Source organism: Xenopus laevis, chromosome 2S (genome assembly GCF_017654675.1).
Source record: "Xenopus laevis strain J_2021 chromosome 2S, Xenopus_laevis_v10.1, whole genome shotgun sequence".
Classification (NCBI taxonomy): domain Eukaryota; kingdom Metazoa; phylum Chordata; class Amphibia; order Anura; family Pipidae; genus Xenopus; species Xenopus laevis.
In genome coordinates this window covers 99,889,380-99,908,646 of record NC_054374.1, presented here as the reverse complement: position 1 = coordinate 99,908,646, position 19,267 = coordinate 99,889,380, and the positions used below count along the sequence as shown (strand labels likewise).

At 38.8% G+C, this 19,267-nt stretch overlaps 1 protein-coding gene across 4 annotated transcripts in view; it reads right to left on the bottom strand.

Annotated features, from left to right (window-relative positions):
- The window catches only part of LOC108709686 (mitogen-activated protein kinase kinase kinase 7-interacting protein 3 homolog), a 32,750-nt gene extending 17,853 nt beyond the window's left edge, over positions 1-14,897 (bottom strand). For 3 of the 4 annotated variants that reach the window (XM_018249738.2, XM_018249740.2, XM_041584189.1), the window contains exon 1: positions 14,744-14,897. The gene's annotated coding sequence lies outside the window, so the exon portion shown is untranslated. The remainder of the gene's footprint in view (positions 1-14,743) is intronic. The other variant, XM_018249741.2, reaches the window with a different exon arrangement.
- Positions 14,898-19,267: the final 4,370 nt, after the last annotated feature.

Genomic DNA, 19,267 nt, shown 5'->3' with positions numbered 1-19,267 from the left:
CAATTCATGTATATATATTCATTTTATTTTATTTATTGATAGCAGCAGATTGAGTCATAAATAGATCTATATTAAAATAAATTGAGAGGTGTTGTAGCTCTAGCTATTTTAGCGTTCCTTAATAGAGCAGATGCATGCGTATTTCTCCATGCGTATTCATATATAAGAGTCTCGTACCATCTGCTATTGGGCTGCAAGGAAATACAATGTGTCAGTGCGGCAATTGATTTCCGCTTTATTGTTACTTAAAGGATGCACTGTAACAACGGTTAAGTGGAATGTGTAACAATTTCAAACCGATCTTGCAGAGAGCGGAACACTCCTTATTAGAGGATATTAGAGTTCCGAATTGTGAAATCACATGCGGCTCCGATGTATGCTAGTTAAATTGCTTGCCAGACATTATCGATCGATGGATTAAAATCCTTCGAATCGTTTGATTTGAAGGATTTATTAGTTCGATCGATTATTCCTTCGATCGTATGAATAGCGCTAAATCCTTAATTAACCCTCGATATTCGACTCTATGTAAATCTGCCCCTAAGAGATGGTAAGAGAATATTTTTCAACCACCAAATAATTGGATCATTGCTGCAGCTTTTAAACCCACCAATGTCAGTTAATGCATATCACTGGCAAAATCCTTCCTCCCTTTCACTTCGCATGCAACCTGAGCATACAGAACCAGCCAGTAACCTGAAGCAGTGCTATAGACACCCAAGAGCTGCAAAACAGCATATAATCCAATCACTAATTCTGCTGCTCACAAAAGGGATGTACAGAATTAAAATATAATGTATACCGTAAGTATCATTTTAAGCAGCTACAAAAAAGTGTAGGCTCCCTGTTATTATGGGTGCTCAAAAGGCCCCTATGGTTCCGCATGACATCTTTCACTACTTAATTACTGCTTAATTTTTACAATTTCTTTTCAACTGTTTTTATTTGCATTTTCAAATTATACAGTGTATAAGTATGTAATTACTATATTTTAATCGCTGTTTCTGTGGCAAAACGTTTTATAAAACAATATGACATCAATTTACAAATAAGATGTCAGTGTTCATAAAATGTATATTTAAAATCAGTATACTTTACCAAACTGACGTGATTGCCCCAGAATCTTTAAATCGTTTAGAAAAAGTTGCACAGCTGTACATACAGGTATTGGTGCTTTCTTAAAGGAAAACTATACCCCCAAACAATGTAGGTCTCTATAAAAAGATATTGCATAAAACAGCTCATATGTAAAACCCTGCTTCATGTAAAGAAACCATTTTCATAATAATATTCTTTTCTAGTAGTATGTGCCATTGGGTAATCATAAATAGAAAATTGCCATTTTAAAAAATAAGGGCCGCCCCCTGCGATCGTACGATTCACTGTGCACACAAACGGTCAGGTGATCTCTGAGGCAGCACACAGACCATCATGAAATGGTGGCTCAAGGCAAGAGATGTTAAATGGCAAGAATTACTTAAATATGTAGACCAGTTTGGTAAGATTCTTTAATATGCCACTTAATATGATGTAAACTATCTGTTGCTTATGTGTTCATTTTGGGGGTATAGTTTTCCTTTAACTGGTATCAATTTACTCAGGATACAGTACCATAAGATATTTCACATATGAGCTATGAAATAGGGGTGGCAGTATAACATTCAAAACAGAGGAGTGATACAAACTCCTTGCTTCTAAAGTATTTCTGCCTTACCCCACCCCCAGTTGCAAATTGTGATTCAAGACCCAAGTTTCAAGCTCTCTTTGAAATCTATTCGCAACAATTTTCTAAAAAATTCCAAGTGCCATTACAGTTTAAGATAACTTATACATTGAAAATGTTGTCCATAAAAGCCAGACACGTTGTCGCATCAGCTGACACACACCTTAAAGGCTCAAATTCAAACCCTCAACCCAACTCTGATCTCCCTAAACCTAGAGGGAATACTCCACCTGACCATCCCTAGAAAACTTTTGTCTAGAATCTACAGAAACCTTCTTAAAAACCAACATCAATCTTTTAAAGGAGAAGAAAAAGTTAAAATCAAGTATACCAGTAAACTCTCAAAGTAATGCTGCTCTGAGTCCTCTGTCAAAAGAAACAAAACATTTCTTTCCTTTTATTGTGTACACATGGGCTTCTGTATCAGACTTCCTGTTTTCAGCTTAAACCTCCAGGGCAGGGCTTGAGCATGCTCAGTTTGCTCCTCTCTCCCTCTCCCCTTTCCCCCCTCTCTGCTGTAATCTGAGCCCAGAGCTATGAGTAAGCAGGGAGAGACTCAGGCAGGAAGTGATGTAATACCAAGCTAAAATGGCAGCTGCTATACTAAACAAACAGAGAGCTTCTAGAGCTAAACGTGTTGCCCGCTATTTGTAACCACAAAATGTCACAAAATACCCTGCCACAGACAATAGAGATATTATCAATTAAAACACTGACATCTTTAATTAACTCAAAAAATTCCCTTTTAGGCATTTTTGAGTGATTACGCGATTTACATAGTTACATAGTTAAATCAGGTTGAAAAAAGACAAAGCCCATCAGTTCAACCCCCTCGAAAACCCAGCATACCTTATCATAAATTATATATACCCATGTGTATACTAACTATAGAGTTTAGTATCACAATAGCATTTTATATTATGTCTGTCCAAGAAATCATTCAAGTCACTCTTAAAAGCATTAACAGAATCAGCCATAACAACATCACCCGGCAGTGCATTCCACAACCTCACTGTCCTCACTGTGCAGAGCCACCTACACTGCTTCAAATGAAAGTTCTTTTCTTCTAGTCTAAAGGGGTGGCCTCTGGTGCGGTGATCATCTTTATGGGCAAAAAGGTCCCCTGCTATTTGTCTATAATGTCTTCTAATGTACTTGTAAAATGTAATCATATCCACTTGCAAGCGCCTTATTTGAAGAGAAAACAACCCCAAACTTGACAGTCTACCCTCATAATTTAAGTCTTTCATCCCTCTAACCAGTTTAGTTGTGTCATGTTTTGGAACCCTACATCAAGAACCAGTGATAGGCTCCCTGGTCTCGGCTCTTGCTTCTGTCCTCCGCTAATTGGATGCCGCCAGTTCTTAATAAGAGAGGAGCGAAGCAAAAGGTTTTGGACGAGCAAAGGGGCATAATCATTTTACCAAGGATACTGGATGGAAGACAACACAGCTAGGAAGACAGGCCAAAAAATATAGCGTGGTCAGGCAGACTGGGCAAGCACAAGCAGAGTTGAGAATAGTCAGACAGGCCGGGTCGGTGCAGGCAGAGTTCAAGGAATGGTCAGACAAGCTAGGATCAGGATTGGAGTGCGTAGAATAATCAGCAGGCAGGCAAAGATCAGATAAGAGAGAGTTCAGAATAGCCATCAGGCAGGCAAGGGTCAAAATCAATAAATCAAGTAGGATTCACAAGGAATAACACACCCAGGGAACTAATATCTAACAAAGGGCAATTTGTTCTATACAAAAGCCCCTTTAAATACATTTGAATTTCTTGTCATTGCGAAATGACGTCATCACGCCGGCGCATAAACCCGGAGGCACGCGTGCGTCATAGGAGAAACCAGTGCAGAGGAGGAAGGATGCACGTGGCGGGCGTCCCCGTCGGCCTCTGGACCACCAGGGTAAGCGTTTCTTACAAGTTGCACATCTCTGCACTCTCTCCAGGTCATTTATATCCCTCTTAAAGACTGGAGTCCAAAACTACACTGCATACTCCAGATGAGGCCTCACCAGGGACCTATAAAGAGGCATAATTATGTTTTCATCCCTTGAGTTAATGCCCTTTTTTATGCAAGACATAACTTTATTTGCTTTAGTAGCCACAGAATGGCACTGCCCAGAATTAGACAACTTGTTATCTACAAAAAACCCTAGATCCTTCTCATTTAAGGAAACTCCCAACACATTGCCATTTAGTGTATAACTTGCATTTATATTATTTTTGCCAAAGTGCATAATCTTGCATTTATCAACATTGAACCTCATTTTCCAGTTTGCTGCCCAGTTTTCCAACTTAGACAACTCACTCTGCAAAGTGGCAGCACCCTGCATGGAACCTAAAGTTCTGCACAATTTAGTATCATCTGCAAAAATAGAAACAGTACTTTCAATGCCCTCCTCCAGGTCATTAATAAACAAGTTGAAAAGCAAGGGACCTAGTACAGAGCCCTGCGGTACTCCACTAACAACACTGGTCCAATTAGAAAATGTTCCATTTACCACCACTCTTTGTAGTCTATCTTTTAGCCAATTCTCTATCCAGGTACAAATACTATGTTCCAGGCCAACATTCCTTAATTTAACCAGTAATCTTCTGTGTGGCACTGTATCAAATGCTTTAGCAAAGTCTAATTAACTCATATCCACTGCCATCCTAGAATCGAGGTCCGTTTACCTTTTTATAAAAAGAAATTGAGTTAGTCTGGCAAGATCTATTACGCATAAAACCTTGCTGGCACACAATGCTGGCGATCCGCAATAAACAAGCAAGGGTCCTCCCTGCTAGTATTACCCAAGTTGTGCCGGTGATTTCCTTTTCCTCTAAACTGTTTTAGTAGAGGCAATTCTTAGCATTGTCTGTTGCAGGGTATTTTCTGGTGTTTTGCAGCTGTCACTGCGGGCTACAAATTGCACCGTGTCATTGCCTTTAAGTTCGAATGGTTTGGTAGAGCACAGAATGATCACTGCCCTAGTTGCAATTCTCACATGGCTGATTTTGCCCTGTCCCCTTAGCAGCAAATTCTGAGCTGAAGTGTCAGACACCTAAGTTACAGAAATGGGCTTGCCCAGAGTACTGGACCTCTGGAACAGGACAGGCAGGGTATTTTCTGTTCTTTTGTAGCTGCTACATTTCACCATATGTAGCAGTGTGTGTCATTGGCCTTAAACTCAAATGCTTTGGTAGAGCACAGGATGACCACTGTCCTAAGTGTAATTTTCCCAGGGCCAATCAGCAAATTCTGGGATGAAATGTCAGAGACCTTAGTGACAGACCTGGACATGCTCAGAGTACTGCAAACAGTAGCAAGCCATTCGGAACTTTGGAACTCTTCTTTCCCATCAGTGCAGCTAGGACATGATTATGGTGCCTCTACGCAAAAAAGCATTAGTGAGATGGTTGGGCAATATAGTATGGCCAACTTTTGGAAACAGTTGGTTAATGCGGCATATGGATGCATTAGACAAGGCTTACTGTATAGCAAACTTTGGGGTGTGACTAGATCACATACTGGAGGAAATACTTTCTATTGCTTTATGCTGGTAACTAGTTCTGCAAAAATGATGCAGAACTAGTTGTGCGTCAAAAAAAATTTGATGCCCATAGACTTTAATGCATTTTGCCAAATATTTGCTGTTTCGGGAATTTTTGCTGAAGAGAAACGGGTCAGATTGGCCCATCACTACTGGTACGCCCTGTCTCTGCTGGTTGCATATATTGCTACTTTCGAGTATGCTTTACTTTGTACAAATCACTCGATTACAGTGTATGTACCATGGGTTTTAACTAGGTTTTGTAAATTAATAAAAATTGAACCTTTAAATAAAAAATAAAATAAAAAAAGGTTGTCCATAAGTAAAAGCATCTGGCATTCTTTAACCTTGTTATGCATGATAAGGATTAGGCAGTCCTGGCCATTGGTAAAATCAGTATGTAATTAACAAGTTCCCACAGGAATTATTTAATTAGTTATTTAGTATTTGGAATCAACAAGATGTTAAAAGTTTTGTAATTTTTGCACATAGAAAACCGTTAAATGTTAATGACTCAGATGCAGTTTCTATAATTCATAAGGCCATATGTTAGCTCCTCGCTGTTGAACTGATAACACTGGAGAGAATTTACAAATCATAAATGAAGGGGACTGATTCACATATTACAAAGAGAATAGAGTTAATGCAGCAACACCCTTCCACCCTTTGTCTTATAAAGCAGCCTTTTCAGGATGTTCTGCTGAAATCTGGGAAAGAAAGATTTTATAAAGCTAGAACATAATGGCAGCCTACTTTACATATCCAAAAATACACACAGCAAAACACAAACTTTCATTGCAAATATATTTGCTTACAGTGTCCAAAATATGTTGTGCATATCATAAACTGAAAGTGATTTAGTAGGGAATTGAAAGTCACAGTGCATGGGTTTAAAGCAGAAGGAAAGGCTTGGTGCACTTGGGGGGGGGGGGCAAATGTTAGGCAGGCTCACCGGTATAACCCCGGGCCGGTGCAGTTTTCTACTGATAGGAGCAACGGCCCGGTGTTTCAGGTAAGTAAATACAATCACTTGGGGGTGCCTAACATTTGGCACCCCAAGCCTTTCCTTCTCCTTTAATAGGCAGTTACATTCCTTTTGAGTTTGTGGTGCTCCCAACCAGGGTCAAACTGGAGCATTGAGGGCCAACCAGGGCTGCAACACCAAGGGCCCTCCTAGCAGTCCTCAGGGCCCCCCCCTCCTTACTTCCAAACCTCTTTGCCCCCCGCGCATGTGCAAACACCGGCCCGCTGCACATCATATTTTTTATTAGGGGTGGGGGTGGCCATTTGGGGGAGTGGGTCTGGGCCGATGAGGGCCGGGGCCCACCGGGTTTTTCCCGCTGTCTCAGTCCAACCCTGCTCCCAACTATGAAAGGGAATACAAATCACTACCTAAAGTTATCCAGACGATGCACTAACCTTGCTGTTTAGGGGCTACAGATTTATACAAAATTCTATCTGTAGTATCTTTAAATGTAGAAAATTGTGTTGCAGAAATATTTGTTTTTTAATATAGTCTTTTGAGCTAATTAATGTTTATGGAGAAGTTATATACAAGTTTGCACAAAGCCCCCCAAAAAAAGTGGTCTTTAAAAAAAAAAAAAAAAAATCTACAGCGACTCATAAAAGTATTCAATCTCTAAAAGAACATGTCAACCCCACAAAATTATTTTTGCCAAATAAAAGCAAACTTAATTCGAATTAACTTAGCAATATACATTAATGACAATTGTTTTGGTTTTCAAGTTATCTGTATATGTATTGCTATTGAAAGCAGTGTCTTTGTCTATTCTTTTCTATTCCCTGCTCTGATGGCTCAGTCTGTTGAAACATCGCAGCAGCAAAGGCCTAACTCTGCCCGGGAACTAAGTCCTTTGCAACATTTTTTTTTTAAAAGTAACAACTAGGAATTAAGGAAATGCTGCTTCCAATAGCAATTACAGTTACAAATAACATTTAAAGCACTACATTGTTAATAGATTCATATTGGAAAGTTGCTTATAATTGTGTTTTCTTTTATTTATAAAAAAAAATTTTTTGGGTTGACATGTCCTTTAACTATTTCTCTTCTTTAAGTGAATAACAAATCCTACACCTCAATGTTATTTTAAGATACTTTCTTAAAAGCACAATATTAAAATTATAGTTAAATGAAATAAACCCTATACTGCTATATGATCCATGAAGGAAGGCAACAAATCCCATCTAAAGCCTCTTCAATTTTCCACAGAGGGGGAAAAATCCTTCCTGACTTGGACCCTGGATCAACTTTGTTCTATTTTTAGTAATTTTGTATTTTCTTCCTTGCTAAAAAGATATCCAACCAATTCTTAAAGATAAAAAACATTAATCTGCTGGTACATCCACTTCATGAAGAGAATTCCACAACTTCACAACTGAAAAAGACCCTTTCTGAATATTAGGTGGAGACACCTTTCATATAATCTAATTGGAAGCCCTTATGTTCAATGGAAGGATCTACTTTAAATAAAGCATTAGAGAGTTTTATTATATGACCCCTTATATATTTATAGATAGTTCTCTTATCTTCCCTTAAGTACCTCTAATGTAAAGAATTCCATCTTGGCCAGTCTTTCCATACCATTTACTAGCTTATTTGCCCTATTTTGGACAAAATAATTAAAATATCTCATTTGAGCACAAGAATGAATTCAGAGGCATATGCCCTCCTCTAAGCCATTAATTAACAAATAAATGTGGACTTAATACATAATCATGCAGAACACCAGTGAGAACAATACTCCAACTAGAGAATGTACCACTACTTTATGTACACAATTCTTTCAGGGATGACTTTGACGTAGTTGGCCAGCTTAAATATATTACAATATATGGATAAACAATCCCTGTTTTGTTTAAAGGGGGAAGGCGTTTTTAGTAGCTTAAGGCACAAAATGTTTCAATGTCCTCAATATATTGATAATGGAGAGTGCAGAGGACTCTTGTATTTGTCTGGCTGACCAAGTTGTCAATATCTGTAAGACTGCTCATAGATTTAAACCAAACTTCACTCTTAAAACAAATTGGGTAATTAGGGCTTTTTATGAGGGAATGGCAAAGTATTAGCGTAGAGACCAATTTATTTCAGATTTTATTTACTATATCCTGTTTGTCAAAAAAGTACAACTTAATATGTAAACTGGTAGAACTTCGTGGTATTCACTTTTTCTTGAACTTTTCATTCCATAGGTATTTAAAAAAAAACAAAAAAAAGCTAGTGCCTGTGATTGTAAGGGCAAGGGATTCCATTTGAATAAAACGGGAAGGGAGTAACCTCAATACCTAATGCTTTATTAATACATTTCTCTTGGGAAAAAATGTTAGGAAAACAAGTGCAGTGTTGATTACACATGGACATGATTACTGGCTCTAAACTTGTATTTTCAGCGTGATATTTTCTGAACAAATTGCTTTACGTCAATAAAACGCAAAGCACATTAGGATTCCCTTAACTCTCTGTGAAGTTTCAGTATATTCTTTATGATTTATGCAAATGCACAAGACATATTTCAAGTGTGTGATTCTCATGAACACATCTTGCCTGCCAATAAACCCCAAAGAACGTTAGGATCACCTCCTGAGAGAGCAAATAAGCTTTTCACCCCAAACTAACCTTCTGCCTGGACCACTGGGAATCAGACTTCTAAGGAGCAGAGGGTATTATTATTAATACATATTTATAAAATACCAACAAATTCAGCAGCATTGCACAAAAAAGCGGTGAATATATTAAACATAAGAAAACATTCAAAACAACCAAAAAATATCTAGTAGCAGTAAATCTGGAGCAAGTGGACTTGCTGAGTAATTAATGAAGACATTTCACTACTTATCTGAGCAGCTTCTTCATTTCAACTGACTGGTATGGAAAGTGCTTAGCATATAAACACTTCCATTAATCCAATCACAACTATGAAACATAACTATTCAGCATAGGAGGGCGAACTCTACAAGGCTCAGCGTTCTTACTACACCTTAAAGACAAAGGAAACTCTTTTGAAGATAGCAATGTTCCTATTTTGGATAGAGAAGACCATTTGTTTAAAAGATGCTATTCATTTTAAGGGAAACCATTCTTAAATAAAGGTGGGTGCCTTTGACACCATGGGGCAAATGTACTAACCTCCGAAGTTGTGCCAGCGTTGGCTTCGTCGCACTTCGCCAGTCGCAGATTCGCCAGGACTGGGCAAATTCACGAAGATTAGAAGATGCGCACAATTTACTGATCGTTTGCGAAGTTGCGCTAGCGATGTTACGATCAGTGGTTCGAAATTACGCTAGTGATGCCTAATTTGCATACGGCGCCAAGATAAAGTACAATGGAAGTATTTGTAGCAGCAAATACATTACACAACACAAGCCTGGAAACCTTCATAAAATATAATAGAGTTGTTATATTGCCCTATATATGTACCCACTGTATAGTTTATGTGCCATATGTTAGGAAATGTAGGGAGGAAGGAGGGTACCCCCAAAAAAAATTACGATCTTTTTCAGCCTATCACCCTTAAAAAAGTAAAATGCCAGTGTTTTTTGGGACTTAGAAAAAATGTAAACTTTTTTTGAACCAAGTCCTATCTACTCTATTGCACTTTGCCTGGTCTGAGGTGGCGAAGTAAAGTCTGGCGCAAGAGGAAACGTTCACGAATATCCGCAACATAGCGAATTAGCGAAGTTAGGTCCCTTTGCCAGATCGCAAATTCGCCTGGCGTAAGGGTGCGAAGTAGCGCTAGAGTAGGTCCACTTTAATACCGAATTTACACCAGCACCAGTTAGTAAATCAGCAAGGTGGCAAAATTACGTCACACTGGCGAATTTTTGCTAGCATTAGCCACTTCGCCCTTTAGTAAATTTGCCCCCATCGGTCTGCTTCATACAATGCTGTTGTAACAGCTTTACCCTAGTGGCTTCACAACACTTCAAACCTTGATTCATGCAACTTTCATATAAGTAACAGCTAGGCTTGATAATGGGCCCACGGGTGCCCAGAACATTGCCCTTATTTTTATGTACATGGGCAAAATAAATTGCAAATCACATGCTTTCACCCACTTCAGTGTGCTACTGGACTTCTTCTGTATTGTGTGTAAGACGTGAAAGGCAGGTGAAGGTCTTCCAGGATAAGCACCTGACACCTTCACAGGTGTATAATAAGGGGGTTGAGAATCTAAAACCTATACACAAGCAACAGCTGTCTCTTTGAGCTACATGACACCTTGGTAATTCTATCACAGTAACCTCATAGCAGTCATGACTTCAGTGAGTTTCAATGCACCTCTCTGAAAAGTAGGGATGCACCGAATCCACTATTTTGGATTCGGCCAAACCCCCGAATCCTTCGCAAAAGATTCGGCCGAATACCATACCGAATCCTAATTTGCATATGCAAATTAGGGGTGGGAAGGGAAAAACATTTATTGTTTTATTTTTTTGTGTGCAAAAAGTCACGTGATTTCCCTCCCCACCCCTAATTTGCATATGCAAATTAGGATTCGTTTCAGCCGGGCAGAAGGATTCGCCCGAATCTGAATCCTGCTGAAAAAGCCCGAATCCTGGATTCGGTGCATCCCTACTGAACAGTTACATTGCACCACTGTGGTTGCATTATTGGATGAGTTTATATGCCAAATACTTCCTGAACGAGTCAGTTGAACTAAAGAAGCTGCTTGGATGAGTATTGAAACATTTTAAATGATTACTCAGCAAGTTCAGTTGCTCTAGATTTACATCAACTAGATATACCAGAATCTGGACAAATGAGAACCTTCATAGAAAAAATACAAGATTTCCTTTTCATCCACACCAAGTGAGTCTTAAAAGCACCGTACATAACCCTTAACGCACAAGATATGATTGCAACTAAATTTTGATCACAATTTTTTATTCCTTTTTTTCAGTGATCTCACCACTTAAATACAGCAAGATATTTTTTTTAAACTCAATCACATAAAACAAACAAAAAAAAACCTAGAATGTCACACTTTGCTCATGTTAGTTAATAACAGAGAGAAATTAAAAATGTGTGCAAACAGTTATGGAAAAGCATCATTTTCAGGTTACAATAAACCTGTAAAAAAAAGCTGCAACACCAAAATTTAAACATAAGCAGCAGATAGTTTATATCATATTAAAGAATCTGACCAAACTGGAATATATATTCAAGTAAATATTGTTCTTTCACATCTTTTCCTTGAGACCTCATTTTATGATATTCTCTGTGCTGCCTCAGAGATCACCTGACCAGAAATAGTGAAGCTCTAATTGTAACAGAGAGAAGTGTGGAAGCAAGACAGAACTTTGTCTGCAATTTGCTGATGTGACCTAAAATCTATGGTTTGCTTGTGTGCACCATGAATCGTAGATTCCCAGGGGCAGCCCTTTGTTCTTAAAATGGCAATTTTCTATTTAGTACTGCCCTATGGCATATATTACAAAAAAAGTATATTATTATGAAACTGGTTTATTTACATGAAGCAGGGTTTAACATATGAACTGTTTTATGCAATATGTATTTTTATTAACATTGTTTGGGGGGTATAGATTTCCTTTAAGAATTGTTTTTAAAGTTACAGAATGTATTTCTCCACAGAGAGCTAGAATTGGTCACATGAATAAGATTTCTTTAAATGGATAAAACATATGTCAAATAGGTCACTGTTTATATACCTGAAAACAAATTAGGGAAACTAAGCATATACAAAACAAGACTATGTTCAGTAGACCTATTAATTATTTCTGTCAAATTATCGCATGTAGTGGGTAATTAATCCATTATGTTACATGTTCAAATATCACATTGTAATAAATTTAAGTCACCCACAGAAGTCAGCGAATAGCTTGTGCTGACTTGGGACCTTAAAATATGGAATTTGGCCAGATCCAAATCATTTGCAATTAGAGCATCACTTCTATATTTAATATTCTACAGTCCCAAGTATTACAAAAACACCTTGTGCCTGGTAAAGCTACTCTCATGTCATCCCATCCTCAGGCACACAAAAAGATACAAATATATTATATAAATGGTAGTATTGCTTCTGTAAAATATTTAGCAGTGACCCATACTCTTTTGCTACCCAATAATCCCCAGAATTACTTAGGTTACCAGTTGTGGAATATATATACTGCCAGCTCTCACATCATGAGCCAAAAAAAAACACAGAAGAGAAAGACATGTACAGAACATATGTGCTGGTGTTAGGAGTTCAATACCATCACTTCTGCACATTAGCACAGGTTGCCTTTGTATGGATTAATATAGGCAGGTGGAAATCAGCCCGATATGGCCTACTACATGGGTGGTCAAATCGATGTATCGTGATGCAATTGCCAACTGAAATGTCACTTCAGAGACTAAAACTGTTCACACGGCATTTAATCAAATCACACAATCTAAAACAATTATTTCCAACAAAATGATTTCAGTTCGATTATAGACATGTCTGACGAAGGGGCACGCCCCCGAAACGTTACATCTGACGTAATAAACGTGCAGGGGTCACCCCCGCTACACTTGCCATCGTGTGTCTGGTATCTTTCACGGATCTTCAAGTAGGAGAGGCGCCGACCTCTCTATCCAGCACCGGGCTTAAGCTAAAGGAGAGGTGAGGAAAGGAGGACCAGTGGGAATCGTACTCAATTTCTCCTCCCTGCTTTCCTAATAGGAGATAGCCAGGGAGGAGAAATAGAGCGCTGCATGCTGGCGTTGTGTCGCCTTTTCTGAAGAGGAGCGCAAGCGGAGTTTCGGTAAGTTTCTTAATAAAGACTTAGCGATTTAAAAGTTTAATATGTCTTTGTTTTTTTTTCGTTACTACACAAACGAATTGTTTAATTAAAAAAAATTATGTTACTGATCCTTTAAAAGACTTTGCTCTTGACATTTAAAAAAACAGAATATAGAAAGGCTTTACAAAACACAATCTTGAGAAAGGGCGAGATTAAGTCCGAAACGTTGCCTGTTTTTACTGACCGATTAAACACAACTTTTCACCTTTGCAACAAAGAGGTGCTGCATTGATTTCTTTTCTACTGATCCTTTAAAGTGGACCAGTCACCCAGACACAAAAAGCTGTATAATAAAAGTCCTTTTCAAATTAAACATGAAATCCAATTTCTATTTTTTTATTAAAGCATTCATAGCTGTTGTAAGTTCATTTAAAAATCTCAGCTGTCAATCAAATATTGTCTGCCACTCCTCTAAGCTGTTGTAAGCTTATTTACAAATCTCAGCTGTCAATCAAATATTGTCTGCCACTCCTCTATGCTGTGGGCATAGAGGCGGGGCAGACAATTACTTTCACTTTCCATTCAGCACTTCTTAGATGTCACTGCTCTCCACACATTCCCCTGTTCTCTTCACCATTTAAATGTATAGCCAGGGCATGGGGATGGACATCGGGTCCCTCATTCTGGTGCACAAACAAGATTCTGAGATGATGCAAGGCTTGCCTTAATAACAGTGTCCACAAAATGGCTGCTGCCTGTTTGCTATAATTATAAGTTCCCAGACTGAAGGAAGCAAGATTCAAATAATTTATATAGTGTAATTAAAGTTAATTTTGCTTGACTAATGTGATAAAATAGGATTCTGAATAATTTTTTTGGGTGATGAGTCCCCTTTAAAAAACTTTGCTCTTGACTTTCATAAAAAGAGAATACATAAAGGCTTTTCAAAACACTTTGTTTGTTTCGATACAGCCTGCATATTTCACAAGACGTGTTCTCTAAAAAATAATGGTAGCTGTCCGGGTTTGCTTGAGTATCATATGCTTTGTTGGCCAACAAGCATGCACAACATTCCACCAGGTCTAAACATATTCATTATCCCAAAGTGTGCTATAACTATTTGGGATTCTCTCAGTCTAAGGCTCGAGAGAAGTAATATAATTAGAACTGAGTCAGACTAATAAATCTACTTTTGCACAGTTGGTTGAAATGGACCCTTGAATTGAAATGGAAACGATACCCCTAAACACTGCAGCTCTACATAAAATAACACATTCATATGCAAAACACTTTCACATAAAGAATATACTTTTCTAGATGTATATGCCATTGCATAATGATATTTTTTTTAAAAAAAACTATCATTTAAAGCACTGTGAGACACCGTTTGGCTCCTATGAGACACTGTACCCACAAATACAAGTTACACCAGCCAATGAATGGACAGAGTTGTGTTTTACACTCCCACAATTCTTCCTGTTACAGCTGCATTGTTTGCTGCCAGGTGATCTCTAAGGGGCAAAAACACAGTACCTCTTAAAATGGTGGCGTAAGGGAAAAGATGTAAAAGGGCAATATTTACGGACATGGTCATAGTATATCAGTAAGATTCTTTAATAGCGCACTCATTACAAATTGCCGGTTCGTTATGTCCATTTTGGTGGTATAGTTTCCCTTTAAATGCCTAGAATAAACCATGAAAGAACAGCAAAGAACAAAGGCCCTTATGACATCATACCGCCCAACAGTGCCGCTTTTCATAACACAGCCCGCAGTCCCGGATCGCTGTTTAAAAGTCCCGCAACGTCGTTTAAATGTCCAGCTCCAAGACCCCTTCAGGCCAGCTCACCCAGCGAATCGTCACAGTCTCGCGAGATGAGACTGTGACGTCACGCACACAAACCCTATAAGCGCAGTGACGCTGCACGCTCCCGTTTAGGCTAAGCGTCTTTTCGTCTGATTATACGGAACTGCTTCTTTGATGTGGTGGTTAATAAAGGCCGCAGTCATCTTTTTCTTTAAACTATAAAGGATAAACGAGGATGTTTTTTCCTTGGTGGTTGCTAGCAATACCTGACACCACCAGTGCCGTTGCTCCCAATAAAAATTGAATGTAGTTTTTCTCGAACACGTGTTGCTTTAAGTGTCTGCTCCCACTAGTTGTTTAAAAGTACAGTTAATACTTTTTTTCTGCTGATTAAAAGCCAGCAATACCCACTGCCATCAGTGCCTGTACTCCCACTATTTACCCAGAGCTAACTTTTTAAAATTTCTCCTCACTGGAGACCAGGGTTGCCAGGTCTAATTTTTTTAAAAAAGATTCAAAACTAGCCAAGAGGCACTTCAAAAGGTAGGACAATATGTGCAGTGAGAAAAAAAAATATGCCATTTTTAAATTTTCACTTATTTGAAAATGTTCCATGAAGTAAAATAGGGCAGATGCGCCTGTCACCGTCGTGTAACTACAGAGGTGGCTCAAGAGGTATAGGGGTCCCATAAGGCCCTAATACATATAAAATAAACCAGAATGCGTGAGAAAATGCGAGAATGCGTAAGAGGGACAGGAGACGGGTACAGAGCCCAAAATCTGGTAACTCCTGACTTCTACTAGGGTTGCCATCCGGCCGGTAAAATACCTGCCGTGGCCGGTATTACAAATTTACCGGCAATGTAGCTACCGGTAAATTTGTAATACAATTAAAAGGAGCCCTCGGCCTGTCCCCAATCCCCTGGAACATCCCCTGGAACTTACCTTTTCTCTTACTTCTTCTGGCGTCCATGGTGTCTGTGTTGTGGCCCCACCCCTTTTGACGTCACGGTCCGCCCCTTTGTGTCCCCGTCCCCGGAGCCGGTAAATTTTTTTTAAAAAGGTGGCAACCCTAACTTCTACACAAGTCAGTCCCATTGCATACTGGCTATTGTAGTCTTACATTAATCTTGTCAGTTGGCAAATTGTTAAACAAAAACGGCATTACCCAAAATGCATTGGGAGATACAGGTACATTAGGGCAACAAAAAACTTCGGCTAGTTTCCAAAATACAAACCAAAAAGTAGCCCAAATCTGTACCTTAGCTACTTTCAAAACCCACCTGGACTTTATATTAGTAGCCCAATTTGGCTGGAAGCCAGCCAACCTGGCAACCCTGCTGGAGACCCTATTTGTGCAAAAAGTAAATAAAAGACACATGTCTCCACTGCCATTATGCAACCAAAACTACACATTTTTTAAACTTGTAACTAGAGCCAGGGAACAAAAACGAATTTAGGAGCAGACAATGAATGACCTAGACCAAAAGTAATCCTGATATTTTAGGCTCCTTTTTATGGTTGTATCAGAGGGTTCAAATGGGTTTTTTTTGTGCAAATAAGAGCAAGATTTTTTAACAATTTAGGAATAAAAAAGGGCTAATTTGGGTGAATACTGGGTGGAATTGACCAAAAGTAATTACAAGATTTTAGAATCTTGTTTTTATTCAAGCACCAAAGGATCTCTTTAATGTGTAGACTAGGATCAGATTATTCACAATTCAAGAATGGCAAAACAGGCTAATTTAGGAGAAAACAATGGATAAAATTAAAGGGCACCTGTTGGCTAAAAATATTATCCCCAACAAAGGTGTTGGCTAATAGAGCCTGCACTCTGGTTGGGGGTAACAGTAGTTTTTTAATTAAAATTTCCACCTGCCAGTGCTAGGACACTCACACCGGGAGGGAGCTCCTGATGCGAGCGGCATTGCGCATGCGTATCATTCGCTTCTGATGTCACAGGCATAATGAGCATTATGCATACTGTATGTCCTTGTAGGAAGGTGCATAGGAAATGAGAGTAACATTTATTTATTAATATTTATTGTGAACATTTATTATTAAAACTTATAAAAAGTGCAAACACATCCAGTGCAAACATCTAAAAAGAACTGTAAGTGTACAAAACTAGTACAGTATAAACATCTGGAGAAATGCCCCAAGAAATGCACATTATTGCCTGCGTCAAAAGTCTACACTGAAAGTTCTGCAAATGAAGAATGTTGTGAATGCTCATATTTTTGCCATATAGAAGGTTCTGGTATGGGTACAGACCATTAGATGAAGCAGGTAAAGGCATTGGGTAAGGGTGGGCTATAGCCACAGTCATCCTTAAAGAACCAATGAGGGTACATAAAATCTGAATATGAGAAAATCTTGCATGCAGGAGCTGCTGTCCTATTTCCTGAAGCTGGCAGCATGCTGAAAGCCAAATTAAATCTGATATGGCTTTTTGGAGTGTGGTGAATATTTTTTTTCAGGGAAGTGAATTGGTAGTGTTCTGAAAAGATAAAGGATTCTCGATAGTATTGTCATCTTAACCGCTGCTATTCTCCCAAACCAGGAGAGGTGGTATGTATGCCAAATAAATAAATCTTTTTTTTAGTTTCTCTAGCATTTTGGGGTAGTTGGACTTAGAGTCCTGCGCGGGTCCATTTTTTGGAACCCGTCCCCGACCCGTCCCCGCAACCTGCAATCCGCAACCCGGACCCGCAACCCGCATTCTTACCGCTTGGACCCGCAACGGCCGCAGGTACCCTATCCACAACCCAGACCCGCGACCTGCTGACTATCAAGAATCAGGAAGTACCTGACCCGCTGCAGGACTCTAGTTGTATAGTCTTGTATAAATTGTCATAGGATGAAGTTAAGTTAATCCCCAGGTACTCTAGAGACACATGTGGGTACACAGTTACTATAATGGGCAGGATCATACCTGCCAATATATATTAGAGCCACAGTATATCACAAAAACATACCTAGCTGCACTAAATCCTTACAGGAGACATACAGTGTCTTACTGTAAGGATGGTGCTGTTTGCCCTCTCAAAAGAAGCTAGAAACTTTCCAATCACTATTGAGGCCCAGAGGAGGTTGTGTCTTTAATGTGAATATCCAGTATACCTCCCTTTGGTCTTTAAGTCTATTAATATCACCTCCTCTGGGTCCCAACCTAACTGTTTAAATTCCTTGAAACTCAACCTGTCTAAAATCTCTATGTGCCTGCATGACGAGACATTTTTTGTTTGTAGATTGTTATCATCAAAAATTCTAGGGTCTGTAGGAACAAGATGGTCTCTGACTCTCTCTTAGTGAGCTATGGGTCCTACCTACGTAGTGTATTGTTTACCACAATTGCAAGTTACTAAATATATAATTTTTCTAGTGTCACAATTAATATAATTCTGTATAGGTACTGTGTATGTTGTCGGAGTTACATTACTATGAGAAGAATCCTGTAGCATTATAAAGCCACATACTTTACATCTATTATTTCCACATATGAAATAGCCTCTTCTCCTTAACAAGGGTGTTCCTGTTTTTGGGGAAATATCAAAAGGTATTTATTTACCACATCTAGATATAGATTTAATATTGTCTAGGAGAGGATACATCCTAAAGATATAAAAATCCACCAATAAATGATCTCTTTCCAACTGCTCTTTCATAAGCTTTCTTGATAAGCTCACACTCATAATGAAATATTTGTTCCAATAACAATTTGTATTTTTAGTTGGATCTCTTTGCAAAGGTTCATAGTCGCACAATCATTCAAGTGATGGGTGAATCTGACCCATTTTAGCTTCACTGAAAATTTGCAAAATGACACGAATTTGCTGAAATGCATTTTAGTCTATGCACAACAATTTTTTTCACCCATTAAAATCTATGGCCATCATTTTCGCAGGGAAACTTGGCGGAAAATTTGCTCATTACTACCAGTTATGGTTTTGTGAAATAAAACAGTGAAGAAACTGTTCAAAAACCTGGTCCTTTCAGTCTGGCCATTGCTCTGAGGGTGGTAAGTGTTGAAAGTTATGCCTATAAGCTGACAGAAAGCATGCAAGAACTGGAACATATAGAGGAGGGAAACTCATATAGGCAGAAAATGTAACTGATAATAACCGGGCCATTTTTGAAAAATGATCCAATACCACTAGGTTGGCAGTGTAATCAGTTGCTTTGGGTATGTCAACAATAAAGTCCATGCAGATAACAGACCAATGCTGAGATGGAACTTGCAGTGGCTAAAATAACCCACAAGAGAGCAATGTATCTTCTGTAGTAGTGCAGACAATAATTAAAGGAACTTATGACATCTTGGGCAAGAGAAAGCCACCAAAAGTCTTTGGTGCTCAAGAAATGACTGCTCAGAGACTTCTTCAGAAACCAGGGACCAAGACAAAGCATCTGCCTTGACAGTTTTAGAGCCAGGCCTATAGGAAATAAGGAAAT